The sequence below is a fragment of the Lepus europaeus genome, chromosome X (assembly GCF_033115175.1).
Source record: "Lepus europaeus isolate LE1 chromosome X, mLepTim1.pri, whole genome shotgun sequence".
Taxonomy (NCBI): domain Eukaryota; kingdom Metazoa; phylum Chordata; class Mammalia; order Lagomorpha; family Leporidae; genus Lepus; species Lepus europaeus.
The window spans coordinates 30,866,062-30,890,904 of record NC_084850.1 but is presented as its reverse complement, the minus strand read 5'-3'; the positions used below and the strand labels follow the sequence as shown (position 1 = coordinate 30,890,904).

The following is a 24,843-nucleotide window of genomic DNA, read 5'->3' as shown; positions in this document are numbered from 1 at the left end:
TTTCTTTTCCCAAACTGCTGTGTGCGTCCTCACTCTTCCGCCATCTTGGCTCCGCCCCGTCACATTTTCTTTATGTATTTATCAGTTGACCACAGTTAGCTAGATTCTATAAATTGTTTTTTTATATTTTGCAAAACATGTTCAATATGCATTGGGATATAAGTATTACTTGGGCATACTGATTTCATTTCCTTTAGGTATGTGCATAACAGTGGGACAGCTGGATCACATGGCAGTTCTATTTTTAATTTTCTGAGAAACTAACATACTGTTTTCCATAATGGCTGCACATGTTTTTATTCCCATTATCAGTATATAAAGGTTTTTCCACATCCTCACAGACAATTGTTATCTCCTCTGTTTTTGATAGTATTCATTGGAACAGGTGTGAGGCGGTTAACTCAATAGAATTTCTTTTTTTTTTTTTTTGACAGGCAGAGTGGACAGTGAGAGAGAGAGACAGAGAGAAAGGTCTTCCTTTTGCCGTTGGTTCACCCTCTAATGGCCGCCGCGGTAGCACGCTGCGGCCGGCGCACCGCGCTGATCCGATGGCAGGAGCCAGGTGCCTATCCTGGTCTCCCATGGGGTGCAGGGCCCAAGCACTTGGGCCATCCTCCACTGCACTCCCTAGCCACAGCAGAGAGCTGGCCTGGAAGAGGGGCAACCGGGACAGGATCGGTGCCCCGACCGGGACTAGAACCCGGTGTGCCGGCGCCGCAAGGCGGAGGATTACCCTGTTGAGCCACGGCGCCGGCCAATAGAATTTCTATTTGACAATTATATATCAATAAAACTTGAAGAAAGAAAAAACAATTTTAACATGAAAGATGAACTTTGTGGTGTTTCAGATTAGTCTTCTGCTACTCCTTTACTTGGCATCATGGTTTTTTTTTTGTGTGTGTGTGTTTGTTTGTTTGTTTTTGACAGGCAGAGTTAGACAGTGAGAGAGACAGAGAGAAAGGTCTTCCTTCCGTTGGTTCACCCCCCAAATGGCTGCTACTGCCGGCATGCTGTGCCGATCTGAAGCCAGGAGCTAGGTGCTTCCTCCTGGTCTCCCATGCGGGTACAGGGCCCAAGCACTTGTGCCATCCTCCACTGCCCTCCCGGGCCACAGCAGAGAGCTGGACTGGAAGAGGAGCAACCGGGACAGAATCTGGTGCCCCCACCGGGACTAGAATCCGGGGTGCTGGCGCCACAGGCGGAGGATTAGCCTAGTAAGCCATGGCGCTGGACAGTATAGTGTTAATTTTGAAGACAGTACTCATGTTTTTGCTGCTGCTACCTGCATTTAGAGGGAGTAGGTCAGAATTTATTCCTACGGACATGTGTTTATCTCTTTTTACATATCCTGAGGTCTCTCAGGGTTTGCTGTTAGGTGCTAATATTGCTTTGCCTGATTCACACTACTTATGGACAGGGTATAAGGAGAGGGCATTTGTTGAAAAAAAAAATGAAGAGAAAATGAACACGATACTGCTGCCTGGGGAAAATGTTACAGGTTGAGTAAACAATAGACAAGCCAACAGTCTAGATGGTAGTGGGAGGAAATCCAGGGAGAGAGTTAAACTCCCTCACTTTCTCAACAGGCTTGCCAACAGAACACAGGTGTCATAAAAACCACTGCTAAATCAAAGCCAAAATGGGAAAAGAAAAGATTTATACTAACATTGCCATTGTTGAACACATAGATTTGGTCAAGTCCTCCACTACTGGTCATCTGATCTATAAATGTGGTGGCATCAACAAAAGAACCATTGAAAAATTTGAGAAGCAGGCTGCTAAAATGGGGAAGGCCTCCTTCAAGTATGCCTGAGTTTTGGATAAACTGAAAGTGTAAGTGTGCTATCACTATCAACATCTTCCTGTGAAAAATTGAGATACGCAAGTATTATATGACTATAGCTGATGCCACAGGACAGAGATTTTGTCAAAAACATGGCTACAGGCACACTTTAGGCTTACTGTGCTGTCCTGATTGTTGCTGCTGGGATCAGGGAATTCGAAGCTGCTGTCTCCAAGAATGGGAAGACCTGTGTGCAAGTTGGTGTTTACAAAATAAATTCCACTGAACAACCCTACAGCCAGGAGAGATAAGAGGAAATCATTAAGGAAGTCAGCACCTACATTAAGAAAATTGACTACAACCCTGACCCAGTAGCATTTGTGCCAATTTCTGATTGGAATGATGACAACATTCTGGAGCCAAGTGCTAATATGCCTTGGTTCAAGGGTTGGAAGGTCACCAGCAAAGACGGCAATGTCATGGAACCACACTGCCAGAAGCCCTGGATTGCATCCTCTCACCAGCTAGACTAGCTGATAAGCCTTTGCGTCTGCCCCACAGGATTTCTACAAAATTGATGATATCGGTGCTGTCCCTGTGGGCTGAATGGAGACTGCTGTTCTCAAACTTGGCATGGTGATAACCTTTGCTCCAGTCAACATCACAACTGATGTAAAGTCCATTGAAATGCACATGAAGCTTTGAGTGAAGATCTCCTTGGGGAAAATGTGGGTTTCAATGTCTAGAATGTGTCTGTCAAAGATGTTCATCATGACAGCATTGCTAGTAACAGCAAAAATGACTCACAATGGAAGAAACTGGTTTTACTGTTCAGGTGATCATTCTGAACCATTTATGGCAAATCAATGCTGGCTATGCCTCTGTACTGGATTGTCACACACCTCACATTGCTTGCGGTTTACTGAATGGCAGGAAAAGATTGATCATTGTTTTGGGAAGAAGCTGGAAGATGGCCCTAAATTCTTGAAATCTGGTATTGCTGCCATCATTCCTGGCAAGCCCATATGTGTTGAGAGCTTCTGTGACTAGCCTCCTCTGGATCATTTAGTTGCCTGGAATATGAGACAGACAGTTGCTTTGGGTGTCATCAAAGCAGTGGACAAAAAGGCTGCTGGTGCTGGCAAGGTCACCAAGTTTGCCCAAAAAGCTCTGAAGGATAAATGTATATTATCCCTAATACCTGCCACCCCAGTATTAACCAATGGTAGAAGAACGCTCTCAAAACTGTTGGTCTCAATTGGCTATTTAATAGTAAAAGACCAGTTAGTGATAACAGTGCATCATAAAACTTTCAGAAGGAAAGAAAAATGTGTTGTGGATCATTTTGTGCACAGGGGTGTGTGTATGTTTGTGTGTGTGTGTGTGTGACAGTTTTACATTCTTAATTTTTTAAAGATTTATTTATTTATTTATAAGTAAGAGTTACACAGAGAGAGGAGAGGGAGGAAGGGAGGAAGGGAGGAAGGGAGGAAGGGAGGAAGGGAGGAAGGGAGGAAGGGAGGGAGAGAAAGAGAGAGAGAGAGAGAGAGAGAGAGAGAGAGAGAGAGAGATCTTCCATCTGCTGGTTCACTCCCCAGATGGCAGCAATGGCTGGAGCTGAGCTGATCTGAAGCCAGGAGCCAGGAGCTTCTTCCTGGTCTCCCACGCAGGTGCAAGGGCCCAAAGACTTGGGCCATCTTCCACTACTTTCCCAGGCCATAGTAGAGAGCTGGATCGGAAGAGGAGCAGCCAGGACTAGAACCGGCACCCATATGGGATGCCAGCGCTTCAGGCCAGGGCATTAACCCACTGCATCACAGCGCCAGCCCTACGGTCTTAATTTTTAAAATCAGTACTTTTAATGGAAGCAGCCTGGCAACCTGACCAAAAATCTGTCATAAGATTTTGAGACTCATTAAAATAAAGTTTAATAAAAAAAGAAAGAGAAAAATGCCCACATATAACAGGGAATCAAAAAAGCTATGTGCATTGCCAGGGCAAAAAATCTACTCAGATAAGACCTGTGGGACTTTCACCTGTGACTGAGTTTTAGGCTCAGGGGAACCAGGGAGTGAAAGTTAAGGCAGAATCATAAAGAGGGTAACCAAGTGTTCAGTAAATGTTCAACACAGAGCCACTCTAAAGAGAACAGGAAACTTTTTCTTCGATAATTCATTTATTTAATTTTCCTATCTTTTTTTTCTTTTCTTTTCCTTCCTTCCTTCCTTCCTTCCTCCCTCCTTCCCTTCCTTCCTCCCTTCCTTCCTTCGTTCCTCCCTCTCCCTTCTTTTTCATCTTCCTTCCTTTCTCTCTCCCCCTCATTTTTTCTTTCATTTTTTTCTTTTCTGTATATTTAAAGAAATCTCTACTAAACCACTATTTGACTGAAAGCTAAAGGAGAAGAGAACTCAGAGACTATAAATAACAAATAAACAATCTGAAAAAATGACATAGAAAAATCATTAAATAAAAATACAGCTACAACTCATAGGAACCAACACAGTAAACTCTAAGAGGGAAGGGAGGATATGATTATCAGAATTAGCAAAATATAACATTAAAGCTGTCTGATTCTGAGGTAAACATATGATACATGCAAAGAAAAAAGTAAATTTGGTCCATATGAAGGAAAAAGGAGTTAGTATTAACTCTCTTTGAGGACGCATGGAAATGTAACTCTTTGAACAACAGCTTAGAGACAACTGTCTTTAAAAGAATGACTTCCTTGGAAAGGCAAAGTGACAGAGAAAGAAGGGTAGACAGAGAAAGATTGTCCATCAACTGTTTCACTCCCTAAATGCCTACAATAGTCAGGTATAGGCCAGGTCAAACCCATAAGCTAGGAACTCAATCTGGGTCTCCCACGTGGGTGTCAGGAACTCAAGAACATAGGCCACCATATTCTACCTCTCAGATGCATTAGCAAGAAACTGGATTGGAAGTAGATGTGACACTAGATCCCAGGCACTTTAGTATGGGATACTGGTACGTCAAGCAGTTACTTACTCTGCTGCACCACAATGCTTACCGCATGTCAACAGTCTTCACTGTTCTCAATGAGTTAAAAAAACATTAAGAGATAACTGAAAGAAATTGAGAGAATAATGTCTCATCAAATGGAGAATATTAAAAAATAAGAAAAGTGTGGCTGGTGTTGTGGCATAGAGGGGTAAACAACCACCTAGAATGCAAGCATCCCATATGGGCACCAGTTTACATCCCAGCTGCTCCATTTCTGATCCAACTGCATGCTAATGGCCTGGAAGAACAGAGGAAGTTAGCCCAAGTTCTTGGATCCTGCACCCATGTAGGAGACCAGGAAGAAGCTCCTGGCTCGTGTTTTTGGTTGGCCCAGCCATGGATGTTGCAGCCAATTCAAGAGTGAACTAGTGGATGGGAAGACTTCTCTTTGTGTGTGTCTCTCCCTTTCTCTCCCTCTCTCTGTAACTCTACCTTTCAAATAAATAAAATAAATCTTTAAAAATGATAAAAGAAATTAAAGAGAAATTTTTGAGCTGAAAATTATGCTAACTAAAATAAAGATTATATTAGAGGGCTTACAGCAGAGCAGAAAGTTGGAAGAAAGAATTAGTATGTATATAGATACAGATTGATTAACTTAAATTATTCAGTTTGAAGAGTAGAAGTAAATAACAATTCAGAAAAATGACTACATTCTAAGAGACTTTGGGGGCACCATCAAGTATAGCATATGGTAGATCAGGAAAATAATGGAATAAGAGGTCATCTGCTCATCCCCCCCTTACAACAAAAATTCTGCACCCACCCACAAACAAAAGTCTTTTTATAGCGGTCTTGGGATTCATGTAGGAGGTTGGGAAATCATAATGAAGTCCAATAGCTAGGAGGTTTATTTTAAGGGGGCAGACCTACAATCATGTTGCAAGCCTACCCATTTTACTCCTGGGTTTAAACCCAGAAATAACACCACTCCTCAAAGTTACTGGCCACAGCTCCACTTGATCTTGAACCTACAAGCAAACCAGTCTGCTGAGCGGACCAGAAGAAATCACATACAGTGGTACCTTGATAGACTATTTAGCCTGCCACACTGATCTTGGCAATGGACATGAAAACTACCCTGAGACTGGGCTCCAGTTTGCCTCGACACTGTTCTCAGCTTAGTATTGTTTGCATAAGGACTCATAATGAGACTAGTTTATCCTAGCTGCAGGCACAGGCTTGACAGTCTGTCTGACAGCAGATATTCAATGGACCAAGTCTCAGCTCTATCCTCTTACTATTGCAGTCAAAAAAGTATCTCATTTGTTCATACAATTCTGGGAAATGCACCTATCTGAATCTCTTGGACAGGATTACAAGCCTATGTCTCATAACAATTCTTGAGGGGACCCAGTTTCAGATCTAGCCCCTCACACTACAGTCAATGAACTATCATGCTTATGCAAGGAACTGCCAAGAGACATGCCCATCTGAGCCATGAATATAGACTTTAAACCATTCTTCTCACAATAGATTCTTAAGAGACCTGGTCTCAGCCATAGTTCCCATAATTGCAGTTGAGGAACTATCCCACAGGCACAAAAATCTACGTAGAAGCTTTGCTATTCTGAGCCATTGAGACAGTTATTCTGGCCTCCATCATTCCACAGCAGATCCTGAAAAGTCCCTATCTCAACTACAACCTCTCTGTGCCATACCCTGAGAATAAGGCAGATGAATAAAAATCTAGGGGACTCATGCATCTTTGCCAGTCTCAATGACAGGCTTGCTAGCTTCTGTCCCACAGAAGATTGTGAAGGACAATGACTACAGAAGTCACGTATTTAAGAACCATAACAGATAGCTGAGAATTGCTGTAGAAAGACAATCATTGATGAAACCAGACAGCAAAAACTGTAGTAAGTATTTACTTCTCCAGTGTTTAGACATTTACACATAACCAAAAGGATGAAGAATAGTCAAGGAAACATGAGGTCTAAAAACAGACAAAACAAAGAGAAAGAGATGTAGAATCTGAGTAACAAAGAATTCAAAATAGCTTTGTAAAGGGATCTCAGTGACCTTCAAGAAAATCCAGAGAAATGATTCAGGAATTTATCAGTAAAATTTAATAGAGGGGTAAAAAGGATAAAGAAACGTCAAACGTAAGTCTTGAGCTGGAAAGCAAAATGAATGAAGTGAAAAAATGAACTAGAGAACATAAACAGTAGAACTGATCAAGAAGTAGGATGAATCAATGAGACCAAAGATAGCTCATTTGAAAATATACAGGCAATTGTTGAAATCTTTACCTAATATATATTAAACTGATCTTCTATACATAAAGAGAATTGAAAATGAATCTTGATGTGATTGGAAGGGAAGAGGGAGAGGGAAAGGGGAGAGTTGCGGGTGGGAGGAAAGTTATGGGAGGGGGGAAGCCATTGTAACCCATAAGCTGTACTTTGGAAATTTATATTCATTAAATAGAAGTTTAATAAATGAAAAAAATATATACAGGCAGTTAGAAAAAAAAGGATGGAAAAAATGAGAAAAGTTCATGGGATTTATGGGAAAATCATATGTGGAATTTCCAGTGACACTAAAAAGCCAAAACAGTATTCAATTGAAGCACATAGCTGTAGACTTTCCAGTTACAGTTGTCAAAATATACCACAGAGGTACAGCAATAATAAAAGTGTCATGCTGTCAAAGGTATAGGCATAGAAATGTGTGAGAGTAAAGAAATAAACCAATACACCTGTGTCCTGTTAATTTTTGAAAAGTGTATCAAGAACAGACTCTTCCACAAATGATTCTGTGACAACTGAATTTCTGCATGCAAAAAAACAAAGTTTGACCTTACATTGTATACCAAGCTTAAATCAAAATGCTAAACCTATACAATTATTAGAAGAAAACTTAAAGGAACATCTTTATCATCTTAGTTTGTGGGAGTATATTATATCAAAACCACAAGCAACAAAAGAAAAAATAGATACATTTGACTTCATCCAATTAGAAAAAGTTGTTCTTTAAAAGGATACCACCAAGAAAGTGAAAAAAATATTGGAGGAAATATTTGCTAATGGGATGGTATAATAATAAAAAGGTAGCTAACAAGTGTTGGTGAGACTGTAAAGCAATTAGATATTTTTCATTGCTGATGAAAATGCAAATTTGTGAAGATTCTGTATAAAAATATTTAACAGTTCCTCAGTAATGTAACCATAGTATTTTCCTGTGGTTCTTTGTCTCAGCAATACACAAGTGAACTGGAAACTTATGTTGATAAAAAATTACATGAGAGGGGCCAACACTGTGGCACAGCAGGTGAATGCCCCAGCCTGAAGTGCTGGCATCCCATATGGGCGCCGGTTGAAGACCCGGCTGCTGTACTTCCCATCCAGCTCTCTGCTATGGCTTGGGAAAACAGTAAATGATGGCCTGAGTCCTTGGGCCCCTGCACCTGCTCCTGGATCAGCTCCAGAAGAAGCTTCGGATCGGCACAGCTCCGGCCATTGTGGCCAATTGGGGAGTGAACCATCGGATGGAAGACCTCTCTCTCTCTCTCTCTGCCTCTCCTCTCTCTGTGTATCTCTGACTTTCAAATAAATAAATCTTTAAAAAATTACATGAGAGTATTCATAGAATCATTAAAAATAATATTAAATGTGAAATGTCAATGATGCTAGTAAACAAATAAAATAAAGTTTATCCATTTAATGGAATTTTATTTGTAGATAAAAAGTAATCAAGTACTGATACATGCTGCTATTTGAATGGATCTCAAAAATCTATGCTAATTGTATTTTACAATATACACAAATGGCTGTGCTTTGGTTGATTTCATTCACATGACATTTCCTGAATAGTGAGGCAAGTGGGGTATGAGGTTTCATTTTGGGGTGGTGAAAATATTCTGAATCTGTATTTTGGTGATGATTCCACAACACTGTTAACGTAATAAATGCTACTGAGTAGTATACCTTAAAACTGTCAAAAAGATGAATTTTAGTTAAGTTAATTGTACCACAATAATAATGAGCAAAATATTGAATGGATAATATCATACCATTCTGTAGCGTAACACCTTACACAGAATAGATGCAAGAAATACTGCATAAAACACTGAGTTGCTTTTTCATGACCAGCTCCTGATTAGTCAGAACTTACATGTTTTCTTCCAAATTTTCCAAAGAAAATGAAGATAATTGAACATTTAATACAACTGTAAATATGGCCAATATTGGTATGGCAATTTATAACATTCAAAGCTTTTTAGAATAAATTATTTTGTGTCACCCATTTAATACCCTACCTATGCAGGTTAGAGAAAATAGTTTTATTCTATAAAATATTATTTTAGAGATATGATATTATAGACCTTATACTTTTTACTTTTACAAAAAACCAGTTTCACAGAAGTTTAATGTGTTTTCCCAAATTAAACAAATTATAGGTGCTACTATTAGGGCTTAAATTGTACTGTTCTGTCTCCAAACTCTTGACTCTTAAAACATGAGTAAGAAAAAGATGTCAGAAAAAAAAGCACACAGAAATTCTGTTTCTTAGAAATATTACCTAATCTTGTGTTGTCCCATAAGAACTGTATTTCTTAGTAGTTTTTGCATCTGGATCAGGTCTGATGGGATGTGAGGAAAGCATCAGCTCCAATGGAAAAAAAGCTGTAATTAAAACAATTTTCTTCTTGTTTCTTTGCCTTTTTACACATGGATTAAAAAAAAGAAAGAAAGAAAAAACAAAAACAAAACAAAAACCCTCACACCACAGTTCCTGTTCTCAATTCTAAGTATATAATCATTCAAAATAGTCATTTCATATATTCTGACAGTTTTCACTGTCTACTTCCCAATTATTCCTACACAGAAAAACATATATATTTTTTACTATAGGCTTATCCAAGCAGTTTCACCATCAAACAAGTAAAGTTTTTAAACTTAGGGAGACAATAGATACAATATCAAAATGCAAATGCTAGGGACAGTACAGTACTTGCACCAAAGCAAAAAGTAAGCTTTGTGCTTCAGTATGAAATAGGTGATGAAAAATCAGGATTCTACCTCATTTCATACTATAAGTTGATAAACTGTGACTATTCAAGATATTTCTCTTCTTTCATAAATGTCTTTTTGTATAAAGAATGGTCCTGTAATACATGGTAAATCAAACATGCAGTGATGGAACAAATTATCCTTTGCATCAGAATAAATATAATTTAAGAGTTTGACCACTTCCCAATTACCCTGAAGATCCATAACATAGAATATTTTGTAGTTTTATTAGGTAAATATTTATGTTGCCTTTGTCATTCATCACATGTGTTAGGGAGCACATCACCTAAGTAGTTATAATGCATACTTGTAGATGTAGTCTTTTCAACTTGCTTCTTGTTCTCCATAAGTCTTTTTGTTTGATGTTCTTGAATTCAAGAGATTATCAGGAATATCCCTGGTCTATTGCATAGTAATATACACTTACCTTGAAAACCTGATGATACAACAGGTGCTTTCGGATCTTGGATCTTTACGTGCATTAGAGGGAGACATAAGCAGCTAGTACTGGAGATTTATGCAGTAGAGTGGATTAGGTAAAATTGATCCTGTCTTGAGTTTTGGGGCGATTGAATTGATTTGCTAAAAGTTGTAATAAGTCCTTAGTAGAGTCTTCTTCAGTTAAGCTTTCTCATGGGAACAGAAAATAACAGTTATAAATGCACAACTCCCTCAATCATTCTGTTTCTTTCAGCTTTCCAGTATTCTTGATTTGGAAAACAGTAGGTGAAAGAATCTCAGGGGAACACTTAAATGGGATTTTAGGTAATCAGCACGGCCTAGAAGAAACAGTAGAAATTCAAAACTCTTTTTGAATGATAACAACACATTATTTACTGTTTAATGCCATCTCCTAAGAGAAGTCATGAGGTACTTGTTTATTACAAAAATTATTTTTGTGTTTGTCTTAGAAATTTTGGAGATAGAGAAATGAATATAGAAGAAAATATAAATCAGCTATAATTTCACCTAATTTTCCTGTGTTCTCGCTTTTCACAGAGTTAAAATTGAACTTCATGTAAGATGTTGTTTTGTTCTTTCATATACTCATTTGTTTAACAAGAATGAGATAAAATATATCATTAACATTTGGGGAATTTTGGCATTAAACTACATGAATGTTGGAAAACAAAGAGTGTGAGAGCAGGAGCATGGACCAGGAAATATGTCAGAGACTTGAATTTAAACTTATATTTTTGAGGTTAAAAAACATTTTTAAGCTGTATTTCACTGTCACTGGAGCTATAGGATTAGAAGAGCACCTAAACATTTATCTAGACTGGTGTGTCTCATCTTTTTTTATGGATAAGAGCTCTATATTTTATTTTTATTTCGTTCTACTTTACTTGTGTTCTATTCTATTCTATTCCTTTTCAAATATTATTTATTTGAAAGAGTTATGTGAGAGTGGGAGACACACACACACATACACACACACAGATCTTCCATCTGCTGGTTCACTCCCTAGATGGCCCCAACAGTCAAGGCTGAGCCAGGCCAAAGCCAGAAGCCAGGAGCATTGGGTGCTCCCATGTATGTGGCAGGGACCCAATCACTTGGGCCATCTTCTGCTGCTTTTCCCAGACCATGAGCAGGGAGCTGGATTGGAAGTGGGGTAACCAAGACAAAAACTGGTGCCCCTATGAGATGCTGGCATTGTAGGTGGCCGCTTTATCTGCTATACCACAATGCCAGTCACTATTGTATTCTTTTTTAAAGGAATTTATTAATACATTAGATTTTCAGGGTCATAGAAAATTTATGATAATTACTTCTACACAATTCTCATGTTAGTGTGATATTAATAGAACAGATTCCATGTAGTTCATAGACACAATTCTAAGAATATAATAACTTCCTCCTTCCCTCCCTCCTTTTTCCTTCCTTGCTTTTTTTAAAAATTTTTGAGTTTCTATTCACAGAGAAAATAATTGTAATTTCCCCCTAGCTTCACAGAACAATTGCAGTAAGCAATTCAGTTCCTAGCAGTCTACACTCAACAGATTTGGAACCATACATTGGAGTTATTCCATGTACTAGCAAGCAGAATTTCCATTCATTAAAACTAGAAAAAATGACAAACAAATACATATTAAAAAATATGGAAAATTTCCCTCTAACTTACTGGTGTCTACATTTTCTAGCATCAGGTTGGAGCTTTTTCTGAGATACAGATCTCACTGATAACAAAATAGCAAAAAATGTCTATGATTTGGGAAGAGTTTTTCAGCCGTCTAATTGTACTTTTAGTGGAAAAAATCATTAATAATTTACTGTGAATGGCTGGTCACTTGCCTAGTAGACAACGATTTTGTGACTTTATATGAGTAAAGTTGAACATCTTTTTATTTGATTATTGTTTATAGCCCTTGACATTTTTTCCCATTGAACTATGGTCTTTCTGCTTTTTATTTGCTGAGCTCTTCATTTAGTGGAGGATTAAGTCTTGTACTATAATGTAAATTAAAAATATGCTATCTCAAAAATAATAAATAAAATATTAAATTTAAAAAGCCACTTGGGACACCCACATCCTGAGTTAGAGTGCCTGGGTTCAAGTCCTGGTTTTACTTCTGATTCCAACTTCCTGTTCCTGTACAGCTTAGGAGGCAGCAGGTGATGGCTCAAATAGTTAGGTCCCTGCCAACCGTATGGGAAACCCAGATTGAGTTCCTGGTTATTGGCTTTGGTCCCTGGCTGGGGCTATTGCTGTCTGCCTATCTGTCTCTTCTCCGTCTACCTATTAAATAAATAATAACAATTTTTAGAAAAGAATTTACTGTGCACTTTCTATGTGTTTAGACCTTTACCAGATACCACATGTCAAGAAAAAATATACCTGAACCAATGGTCTTTATCAATTGACCTCCAACTCTGAATCCTACATCAAATTAAGACTATTTCTCAATAAGTTAATACTAGTGACCTCTACGTTTTTTTTCAAGTGGCAAAGGCTGTGTCAGTCCTAGGGTAAATTACAAAGCCAAGTGCACATATTCTAGGTGTGAATAATGAAGAAAATCTGATGCAGGGACTGCAGGCAGATAGGCAGTCCTATCTATTCACCAGATCACCCAGCTTGGCAATAGAAAAGTATTTTAATTGAATCAGAAAAACTACCAGGGGGAGAGTCATAATGATTCTCATATTTGTTGTTTGCTCCATTTTCTTCTTTTTTAAAAAAAGATTTATTTATTTATTTATTTATTTATTTATTTATTTATTTGAAAAGCAGAGTTACACAGAGGGAGAAAAAAAGGTAGAGAGAGAGAGAGAGAGAAACTTCCATCCACTGGTTCACTCCCCAGGTGGGCGCAATGGCCGGAGCCGTGGGGTCAGGGGCCCAAAGATTTGGCCATCTTCTACTGCTTCCCCAGGCCATAGCAGAGAGCTGGATCAGAAGTGGAGCAGCCGGGACTTGAACGATGCCCACATGGGATGCCTGCACTGCAGGCAGTGGCCTTACCCCCTACACCACAGCGCCGGCCACAGCTTGCTCCATTTTCAATTTTATAGGAGGAATCAAGACTTAGATTTTGAGAGCTGGAGGAATTCACCTACTTTGGAAGTGTGACATTGTGTTGTGAATTTCTAGTTAATGCTTGCAGCAAAAGTTGTGAAAACTTCCAGGAAATAGATTGATCAAGTTTTCTGAAGTTTGATTTTTCTACTATTTTAAGCTGCCAGGTTTCAAACAGAAAGGAAAAACTCAGATATGGAACTAATTTCAAAAAGGCTAATGGGATATTTGCTTTGATTTGCTATTAAAGTTTATTAAAACTGTTTTATTAAAACATTAAGTGTGTACTCTCATTCAGGATGGAAAATTATTTCAAGGTAAAATGGATTAATTACAAAACAGTGTTGGAGAAAAATAAAACAATTCTGAATTTATGAATTGAGGTAAGATATTATTAGATTGGTTAACACTCTCTAACGTCCGTTGTTGAGTTTTTAGACTTGTATCTAGTACACTGATTCATTATTCATTAGGATCTGTGAGCATGTGTAATAAAAAGAATGAAGAGATGATTCCTACCACATATAAACAGGCTTTGTCTCATTTGATCTCTTCTTACAAATGCACATTTTCCTGTTTAAATAAATCTCATATTTTTATTTAAATGTGTGTTTGTGTGTTATCCACATGCTTTCTTGCTCTTAAATTGTTCACCTCCTGTCTCACAGATTCCTTAGGAAAATCTTGTGAAATGGCATTTAATCCTCCCTATCTTAATCCCCTTTTACTTTACTGTCTTTAATTCTCATAACTCACAACTTTATTCTGGGAAGGATAATGTAGCCTGTAATTCTTAAATTTGACTTATTTGTATATCATCTTTCCACATACCACATACTTACTTGGGTACAGCTTGTATTTTTCCAATTGAAATATATCTCTGGAACTGTCCTATTTTGCATGCCTAGATGAAGCTCCTGGCTCCTGGCTTCGGATCCGCGAAGCTCCGGCCTTTGCAGCCATCTGGGGATTGAACCAGCAGATGGAAGACCTCTCTCTCTGTCTCTACCTCTCTCTGTAACTCTGTCTTTCAAATAAATAAAATAAATCTTTAAAAAACAAAAAAACAAAACCTGCCGGCGCTGTGGCTTAACAGGCTAATCCTCCGCCTTGCGGCGCCGGCACACTGGGTTCTAGTCCCGGTTGGGGCGCCGGATTTTATCCCGGTTGCCCTCTTCCAGGCCAGCTCTCTGCTATGGCCCGGGAAGGCAGTGGAGGATGGCCCAAGTCCTTGGGCCCTGCACTCCATGGGAGACCAGGAGAAGCACCTGGCTCCTGGCTTCAGATCAGCGAGATGCACCGGCTGCAGCGGCCATTGGAGGGTGAACCAACGGCAAAAAGGAAGACCTTTCTCTCTGTCTCTCTCTCACTATCCACTCTGCTTGTCAAAAAAAAAAAAAAAAAAAAAACGACCCTTACAATGTGCCCCATAATGGCCAATAAAAACAATTGAGGAAACAAGTGACATTACTGTACAGCATACCTTTAGATTGGATTAATTTAGACTAATCAATACTTCTTACAATGACACCAAAAAGTGAGTACATTTGCCACGTAGTAGCTTAATTGGAAGGTCTTTAAGGGTCCTCAAATGAGTTCCCTGGGGCTCATTTAGAAAGTGGAAATTCCACGGAATGGTCTTACTGAAGAGCCCAGTATCATGCATCATGCAAAGAGAAATGAGTGCCTTGTTCACTATTAGCTACATCTGTAACTCTTAAATTGCTAAGGAATACCCCGGTAAGGGCAGACATTTTGACTTTATATATATATATATATATATATATATATATATATATATATATTATACAGACATTATATATATAATATAGACATCTGTTACTTTGATTTGTATTCTAGGTGTAATATAACAGATTCCTAGACTTCATTATCCAAAAGGGTGTAACTCTTAGACAATGACCCAAGAGTTTGTAAAAAGGTACTGGTTGCATCATTGGCCAGTGCCATCTGATCACCAATAGTGAAGATCTTCTGGTTGGTTACAGGGAAAAGGTCAGGTACAGTGGCTCACCTCATGGTCAGTCTCCTCTGCCTCCAGTGAATGTCAGTCTTTCCAAGGCCAAGGTCTATATTGAGTAAGTAATTTGGGGTATGGCAAATTAGAGGCCATGCATCCTTGTGATCATACTGTTCATGATGACAATTCAGAACTTCATGAGAGGGGTATTCTTGTCCTAGGGTTATGAGGATTGTCAAACACAGTGGAGGTGGACAAATAAGGTGGACAACAGTTTACTAGTGATATATATGCATAGCCTCAGGGAAGAAGATATAGTATGCCATACAGGACTACCTCAGGGGTTGCACTTGGGAGCAGAGTGAACAAGCTGGGGCTCCCAGAGGAAGGCTTTGTAGTATCAAGAAGATGAGGTGATAGTATCAACAGGAAAATGTGATTGGGTTACCTGAATGATTCCTTGGGCTGCAGCAAACTGAAAATGAGTAATCAGGGATAGGCAGAAACTGGTTCATTTGCTAAGCAGAGTTTTTTTTTTGACTCAGAGGCCTTATTTGTGGTAGCAGAGTATGGAGGAGGGACTTAGTTCATTTGAGGCTATTCAAAATTCACCAGATGTCAAAGTAAGACATAATATCGACCCTTAACTTTGGTCCTCGCATGCCAGGGTAAAAGAAAGCAAAGTAAGCAATGGGAAAAGGGAAGGTGAAGTAAGGAACTATGAGAGGAATCTGTTGACCTGAGAGTTGAGCTGAGGGGAAGAAGACAGCATATGTTCAACAGTACTCTCTGGATATTAAGTGAACTTCATTCCTCCCATCCAGGTAGGAGTCTGGGCCACCTGTGGAGTCAAACACATGTCCACTGACATCACTGTGCGTTATAAAAGTAGGCGAACTCTGAAACACGGTATTCAATAATGAGATTCGAATTGAGATCCTGGAACCTACGGTGACAGAAACATTTAGTCAAATGAATTGGTCTTTGCAGGAATCACACATTTGGGTACGCCTTCTCTGGGACTTACTCTCCCTGGTACAATGCCTAAATTCTGGAATCTATGGCTTGTAATTACTGTGATTTTCCCCAGTTACCCTTTATTAAATGTTTCAGCCCCATCAATGTTCTCCTCTGGGAAGTCTCTCCGGGCCTCCTGAGGTGACAATTGATTATATTTAGGAACCAATTTGGGTTGATGTGTTAATAAGAAATGGCAATAGGTCCTCTCTCTGTTCCCAGAGGGCGCATGAGCATGTAAATGGTGCTTTGTGGAACATTTTCCTTAATTTTGTTAATCAGATGAATAACAAGCAATGCTATGTTGTTAGATAGCCAGGCTATGGTTTTGGGTTAATGGATTCATATCTGGATCTATAACTTCTTAAGATTTTGGGCAAGCTACTTAACACTTTTTTGTTTCAGTTTCCACATAAGCCAAATGAGGGTGTGCTTTGGTTAAAACTTGGGCATTTTAAATAATATAGCTACTCTGGATATAAAATTTTCCACATTCCTCAAACTTGATAATTTTCATATTAGTTGATGTTGTTTTCTTGCTTAGTAACTTTTCTGAAGTAATTATTTAAAGTCTGTTTTCTTTGTCATACATGACCACAAAATTCTTTGCTATTAGCTTAGTGTTAAGCTAATGATTATACTAAATTATGCTCGTAGTTTACAAGTTTCTTAGTTTTTATCAAGAGTCTGTGTGTTTATTAAAGCATGCCTTCAACCCTAAGCCAGGTTGTTGAAAACTCTGCCTTACACTTCATTTCTTGCTTATGCAGATCCTCTACATCAATCAGTGGTAATAAGTAAGGGTATTCTCAGATCTTTCTTGAATATGCACACAGAACTGAGAATGCATGCAGCCCCAAATATGTCCCCAAACACGCACCCATGAGCTCTTACAGTCATAGTACACATTTAATTAAAAAATATTCCTTTCGAGTATTATAAGATAGCCTAATGTTTTCCTCAACTTAAATCCTCTGCTCTAAGCAGTTAAGATGTTAAACATTTTCCAAAATTGTTTTTGACCAAGGTGCCTGGAGAAATGGATGAAATTCACTTAATTTCTTTCTTGTTAGTAGGATTATTGAAGGAATAACTAACGTGTCAAATAATGATAATTATCTGGGAATGTAACATAGAACAATCTCTAATTCCATAATACCTCCTTCAGTTCTTGCCAGGCTGCTTGTTTTCATCATGATTGTGGGGCATTGGTTTCCAAGAGTATTCCTCATCTGGGAAAGGGCAGATTAGAGTTGGGTAAGTTAAAACACCACAAATCTAGTGTGCTTTCTGAGATTTAGCTGCTTTTCTTAAGTAAATGAGACAAGGATTGTTGTAAGTTTTTGTTAGATTCTGAGTTCTAAAAAAGTTGATTTGACAATTTAGTCTGCCCTCTAGGTCTATAGTTTTCCCATTTGTGGATCAAATCAATAGCATATAGAAAATGTTTTAAAAACTGCATTGTACTGATCGCACATAAGTTTGCTCTTGTCATTATTTCCTACTTGATGCAGTACAATAACTATTTACATAGCATTTGCTTTATACTAGATATTGTAAGTAACAGAGATGACTTTAAGTATACAGGAGGATTGTCTAAGTTATACATAAATACAACATTATTTTATACAAGCAAATTTGAAATCTATGGGTTTTGGTGTCAAGAATGTCCTGCAAGTGATCCCCTATGGGTACTGAAAAATGAATGTATTTTGCCAGTGTTCTCATAAATTTATGTAAGAGTGATTGTTTTGAAAGGTTTACTGTCATTATGCTGATGTCACCTTACCACATGATCTTTGCTTCTCAGACCTTGCAGTATATGCACCTGAGCTAACTGGCAAAACCTTGTATGAGAAAGTTAATGACTTTTTAAACTTGTATAATATTATGGAACAGTTATGAAAAAATAGAACTGTCACTGAGCTATTTATTGATTATAGAATATACAATCATTTCTTTATTTGAGCTTTGCAATTAAGAAATTCTAAGAAGCTTTTATAGATTCAAATTAAAATGATGTGATTTTCATTATCAGAGATGTTTACCAGAAAGCTGGATTCCTACGACTGGATACACACATCTATGGGCAAAATTTAGATATTTTAGGCAAATATTATGAAATTCCAAAAATTAAATGAGAAACATTTTTTTCTGACTACTTCAAAATGATTTATTAGTAGTTGTAGTGGAATATACATATATATATATATATATATACATATATATATAATCTAAAAGCAATAGACAACTGATTGTATAAAATACATTCTGTACATAACTTTAAAAAATAGGTGAGCGGCCCGCGCTGTGGTGCAGCAGGTTACCGCCCTGGCCTGAAGTGCCGGCATCCCATATGGATGCCTATTCAAAACCCGGCTGCTCCACTTTCAGTCCTGCTCTCTGCTGTGGCCTAGGAAGGCAGTGCAGGATGGCCCAAGTCCTTTGGCCCTTCACCCGTGTGGGATACCTAGAGGAAGCTCCTGGCTCCTGGCTTTGGATTGACGCAGCTCCGGCCATTGGGGCTAATTGGGTGTGAACCATCAGATGGAAGACTTCTCTCTATATATAGATATATATCTTTCTCTCTCCCTCTCTCTACCTCTCCTCTCTCTCTGTGTAACTCTTTCAAATAAAATAGATAAATCTTTAAAAAAAAGAGGTAAATGGTTTTTTACATTAATACAAAGAACCTTAGCATCTTTTCTAGTCTTGTGATTCCATTATATATTCAGCTATAATTTTCTGAACCACTTGATAAAATAAATACTATTGGAAGGATTGAATTTGAATATAAGAAAATTTTAAAATGTTAATAACTGTGAATTAATGACTTTCATATAAAAAAAGAAATCTAAAATTTACTTAGAGTGAAAGGCAGACTTGGCATTTCATCTGATTTGATGAGCACAGTAAAACAGAGGAATGGATCTACAATCAAACTGATACTTTAACTATGTGTATTTTTTAAGGGTTAGATCATCATTGTTTACCAAAAGTAATATCATTAAAAATGAATACAACCTTAAAAGAGAAGTGGCCATATTTCTTACCAAGTTGAAGACTTAAGGAAAGAAAAAAGCTTACCATCAATATTTTTTTCCTGTTGTAACACCACATATTGCAGTGTTACAAATAGGAGTAAAGTATCCTGTATTGATTGTGATTTTTTTCAAGATGTATGTTTAGTGAATGATATACAAGTTACCCATTCCTTCCATTGTGCTCTAGAATAAAATAGAGTATATGAGTCATAGAGGTAAAGCTTTGTAAATAAAAAATGAGTAAATAATTGATAGCTGAGAAAAAATTTGTATTAAAATAAAGGATTTACTAAAAATATAAGGAAAATGACATTTTTGGAGAATTTTGTAGAGAAGCATTCACATTTATCTTTAAATAAACAGAGACCAACCTTTTACTTTCTGAACCCTTTCATCTTGGTTTTAGCATGTTCCATATTCCAGAGTTTCAAATTGATTCCTTACTGTTATTGATAGAGAAAAATGACAAATGCATATTTTTATATCCACGATGTTAAGAAATTATTAGCTTTCTCTTACAAAGGTGCATGAATTTTAAACACATGAATAATATTAAGATTTCTGGTATCAGTGGCCAACAAGTAGAGGATCGAGATTTCTTCAGGTGTTTTTCCTAGAACTCCTCTAATTTTAGTACGAGTTTAGCACCTCATACCCTAATTCATAAGAACCTAAACATTTCAAAGAGAATTAATATGTTCACCAAAGATACATTCAGATAAATCTCAGGAAGCTATGGAATGCATATTCAACTCTGACACATTTATAGACGGTCATTTCCAAGATCTGATAATTGTATGATAAAACAACATTTGTTCTAACAGTATGAAAACAGTTTTTCTCTAGAATTTTTTACATAGGAAGGGTATTTGGGTTAGCAGTTAAGATGTTGCTTATAATGCCCACGTCCCATATCAGAGTGTTTGCATTTGATACATGACACCTGATTCTAGCTTATTTTAATGCAGACCTGGGATGGAGGAGTGATGACTCAAGTAGTTGAGTTTCTGTCATCTATTTAGGTGACCTGACTGAAATCTTATGTTCTGGCATTGGCCTGGGCTAGCCCTGGCATTGAAGACACATAAAGAATGACTCAAGAATTGAGAGATCTCTGTACCTATTGATCTGTCACTGTGCCTCAAAGAAAGAAAGAAATACTTGAAAGGAAGGTTTTTTCCAAAAATAATCTCTTTATTTTAGGACTATTATTAAATATTTTACAGTTTTAAACTTTAGATATGTGGATAAAGATATTGCTTTATTATTTCATGAAATATGCAGTGAACCCAAAACAATAAAGTTAGAATACTTTTTCTATTCAAGTAATTAAGAGATTATATTTAGAAATATATTTTGTAAACTTTGGTCTATATACTTGAAATTTTCACAAAATCAGGTTTTTAATATTATATAAGAAAAGTAATTACATCTCCATAGGTTATAAATTTTTAAAATTTTATATATTGTACCTTTCTCTGAAGGGAGGAGAGAACTTCCACTTTGACTATGACCCTGTCGGAATAAGATCAACATCAGCGAACCCTAAAGGCTTCCATAGCCTTGGCAACTTATGACTAGAGCCTAAGGAGATTACTGACGCCATAAACAAGAGTGTCAAATTGTTAAGTGAACAACAGGAGTCACTGTGTACTTTCGTCTCATGTGGGATCTGTCCTTAATGTGTTGTGCAATGTGAAGTAATGCTATAACTAGTACTGAAACAGTATTTTTACACTTTGTGTTTCTGTGTGGGTGCAAACTGATGAAATCTTTACTTAGTATATATTGAATCGATCTTCTGTATATAAAGATAATTGAAAATGAAAAAAAAACTTGGTGTTAAATTGGAAATTGCATAGAAAATTAATCAATTTTTTAAAAATATCATGTAGGATCTCTGCCCTTAATGTGCTGTACATTGTGATTTAATTCTATAACTAGTACTCCAACAGTATTTTTTTTTCACTTTATGTTGCTATGTGGGTGCAAACTGTTGAAATCTTTACTTAATATATATTAAACTGATCTTTTGTATATAAAGAGAATTGAAAATGAATCTTGATGTGAGTGGAAGGGGAGTGGGAAAGGGGAGGGATGCAGGTGTGAGGGAAGTTATGGGAGGGGGGAAGCCATTGTAATCCATAAGCTGTACTTTGGAAATTTATATTCATTAAATAAAAGTTTAAAAAAATTATATATTGTTAAAGTAAGGTTTATTAAGGTATAATTTAATTACAGTAAAATTCTAAACATTTAGATGCAAAATTTAAAGGATTTGAGTACCATATAACCATGCTCACTGGTCATGTAATCATGATGTCAACTTTACTTCCATCAAAATTAACTTGTAGACTATTTTCATCATTTCAGACTGTTCCCTCAACTCCTTTGTAAGCAATCATCTCACCTACTTCTCTCCAGTCTAATTTCTGTCCTTATAATTTTGTGTCTTCTAGAATATCATATAATAGAATGATATCATGTGTAACTTTTTGCTTCCAGCTTCTTCAATTTAGAATAGTGCTTTTGAGATTCATTACTGTAGCTTCATGAATCAATAGTTTGATTTTATAGGGGACTAATATGTCATTTTGTTGATGTAGCTCAGTTTGTACATCCACTTAGCTACTGAACAACACTGAATTATTTCCACTTTTTAAATGTCTATGGAAACATTCAAGCATAGGTCTGTGTGGGGCATATGAACTACTCAGGACAGAGATTTCAGAGTAGCATGGTGACAAGGGGTATGCTTTACTTTATGAGAATCTACCAAACCATTGTCCAAAATGGAATTGCCACTACATCTTTACCCACAATATATGTATATCAGAGTTCTAATCACTCCACATTCTTTCCAGCACTTGGTACTATCAACTTAAGACTGTTTAAACCACTCTGATAGGCATGTAGTGGTATATTCCTGTGGTTTTAATTGTGTTTTTCCAATGACCAATGATGTTGAACTTAGTTCATTTTTGTCTTTTTTCCCCCTTTGGTGATATGTCCACTCAAATATTTTGTCTATTAGGCTTTTTGTCTTTTTATTTAGTTGTGTGAATTATTTGTATATTTAAGTTGTAAATCCTTCATCAGAAACATGTTTCCTAGTAGTTTGCTCCAGTATGAATATGTGGCTTATAGTACTTTTAACATCATGCCTTAATATCTTTTTCAAAGAGCAGAAGCTTAAAATTTAGCAAATGTTTCATCATTATGAGCTTTTTGTGAGTTTCTTGACAGATCTTTGCCTAACCTAAGATCTTAGAATTTTCCCAATGTTTAACTACAGATTTGTAGTTTTAGCTCACATATGTAGACCCATGAGCTATTTTAAGTTAAATTTTGCAGATTGTGCAAAGTAAAGGTTGAAGATTTTTTCCAATATCAATATCAAAATTCAGTTTTTCTAGAACAATTTGTAATTCAAGCTTTTCTATTTGTGTGACCATGCCATCTGCAAATAAGATTGTTATTTTTGACTCCACAGTCTGTATGCCTTTTTTGCTATTTCACTTGCCTATTCTAGTAGCTAGATATAGTAAAATGTTGTATCTGAATAGTAGGAATGAAAATAATTTATTTGTTCCCACACTTAGAGGAGAAGCATTCACTGTTTCACCTTTCAGTGTGATTTCAGCCATATCTTTTGATAAATTCAAAGAAATTGAATATTGTGACTGATAGAAGAAAAATCAGTATAAGGAAGCAAATATAAAGAGAATTGACGTGGTGGAGAAACATGTAAAGTAAATATGATCAAGGATTTGAAAGAAAATGTTAATAAATGAAGTGAGAGATATAAGATATAAATAGAATAAAATGCAACTTCTGGACCTGAAAATGTAATAGTTGAAAAGCAAATTTCATGCAATGGATTAATTGTTGATAATGTACTGAAGAAGAAAAGATCAGTGAAGTTGAAAATACAGAAACAAAAATTGTCTAAACTGTAGCATGAAATAAAAAAGAGCTTAAAATTTAACAGAGCATGAAATAAAAAAGAGCTTAAAAAGTTAACGGAAACTTATTGTCTTGGGGGACAATATTAAGAGGTTTAACTTCAAATGTAAATGTAATTAAGAAAAAGGATTGTCTGAAAATATAATGGCCAAAAAGTTTCTAAATCCCTAAACTTTAAAGAGCTGAAATAATCAGATGGGATGCAAATGTTACAAATGCATCAATTTGATGGAGAATGGGATGGGAGAGGGAGTGGGAGATGGGATGGTTACAGGTGGGAGGGAGGTTATGGGGGGAAAAGCCGCTTTAATCCAAAAGTTGTACTTTGGAAATTTATATTTATTAAATAAAAGTTTAAAACAAGAAATAAATATGCAATAAGCTGAGCTTCATTAAATTTAGAAATGTATGCTTTGCAAAAGACACTGTCAAGAGAATAAAATAGCACACTACATACTTGGAGAAAATATTTGCAAAAGGCTTATCTGATGAAGGACAATTATCCAAGGTATGCAAAAATTCAAAGTTAAAGAAAAACCCAACTGAATTATAAAATAGTCCAAAGACTTCAACAGACCCTTCACAAGATAATATATAAATGACAAATAAACATATAAAAAGATAATCCACATATATATCATATAAATGTAAATTTATTGAAACAACAATGAGATATCATTACACAACTACTAAAATGACCAAAATCCAGAACCCTGACCATGCCAAATACTAACAAAGTTGTGCACAAATAGTGGCCCTCACTTAGTGCTAGTGGGAAGGCAAAATAGTAACCCAATTGGAAAGACAGTTTGACAGTTTCATATACAACTAACCCCACTCTTATGATATGATCCAGCAATAATGATCCTTGGATTTACCCAACAGAGTTGAAAACTAATGTCCAAATAAAATCCTATACACAGTTGTATATATCAGCCTTATTCGTATTTCTCCAACCTTGGAAGCAACCAAAATATACTTCAGGAGGTGAACAGAGTCACTTTTGTACATCCATGGAAAATTACTCAGCATTAAAAAGAAATGAACTTTTTAGCTAGGAGGAGCTGTGGAATAAACGTGTATTACTAAATGAAAGAAGTCACTCTGAAAATACTTCACAGAGTGTGATCTATATGATATTCTGGAAAAAGCAAAACTGTGGAGACAATAAAAAGATAAGTAGTTTCCAGATGCTAAGGGAGATAGAGGGAGGAATAGATGGAGTACCAAGAATATTTAGGGAAATAAAACTACTCTAATGGTGGATATATGTCATTACACATTTGTCCAAACCCATAGAGTATATTCTAATGTGAAAAGTAATTCTAATGTGAAATACCAAATTGGGTGATAATATGTCAATGTAGGTTCATGGATTTTAATATATATACTACTGTGGTACAGTATGTACTATCTGTATAGAGAGACAGAGGACCTATGAAAATTTCTGTACTTTCTGCTCAATGTTGCTGTGAAACTAAAGCTGTTCTAAAGAA

General features: G+C 36.8%; 1 pseudogene; it reads left to right on the top strand.

The window, feature by feature from the left end:
• Positions 1-1,639: 1,639 nt before the first annotated feature.
• LOC133752539 (elongation factor 1-alpha 1-like) lies at positions 1,640-10,844 on the top strand (annotated as a pseudogene).
• The last annotated feature ends 13,999 nt before the right edge of the window (positions 10,845-24,843 follow it).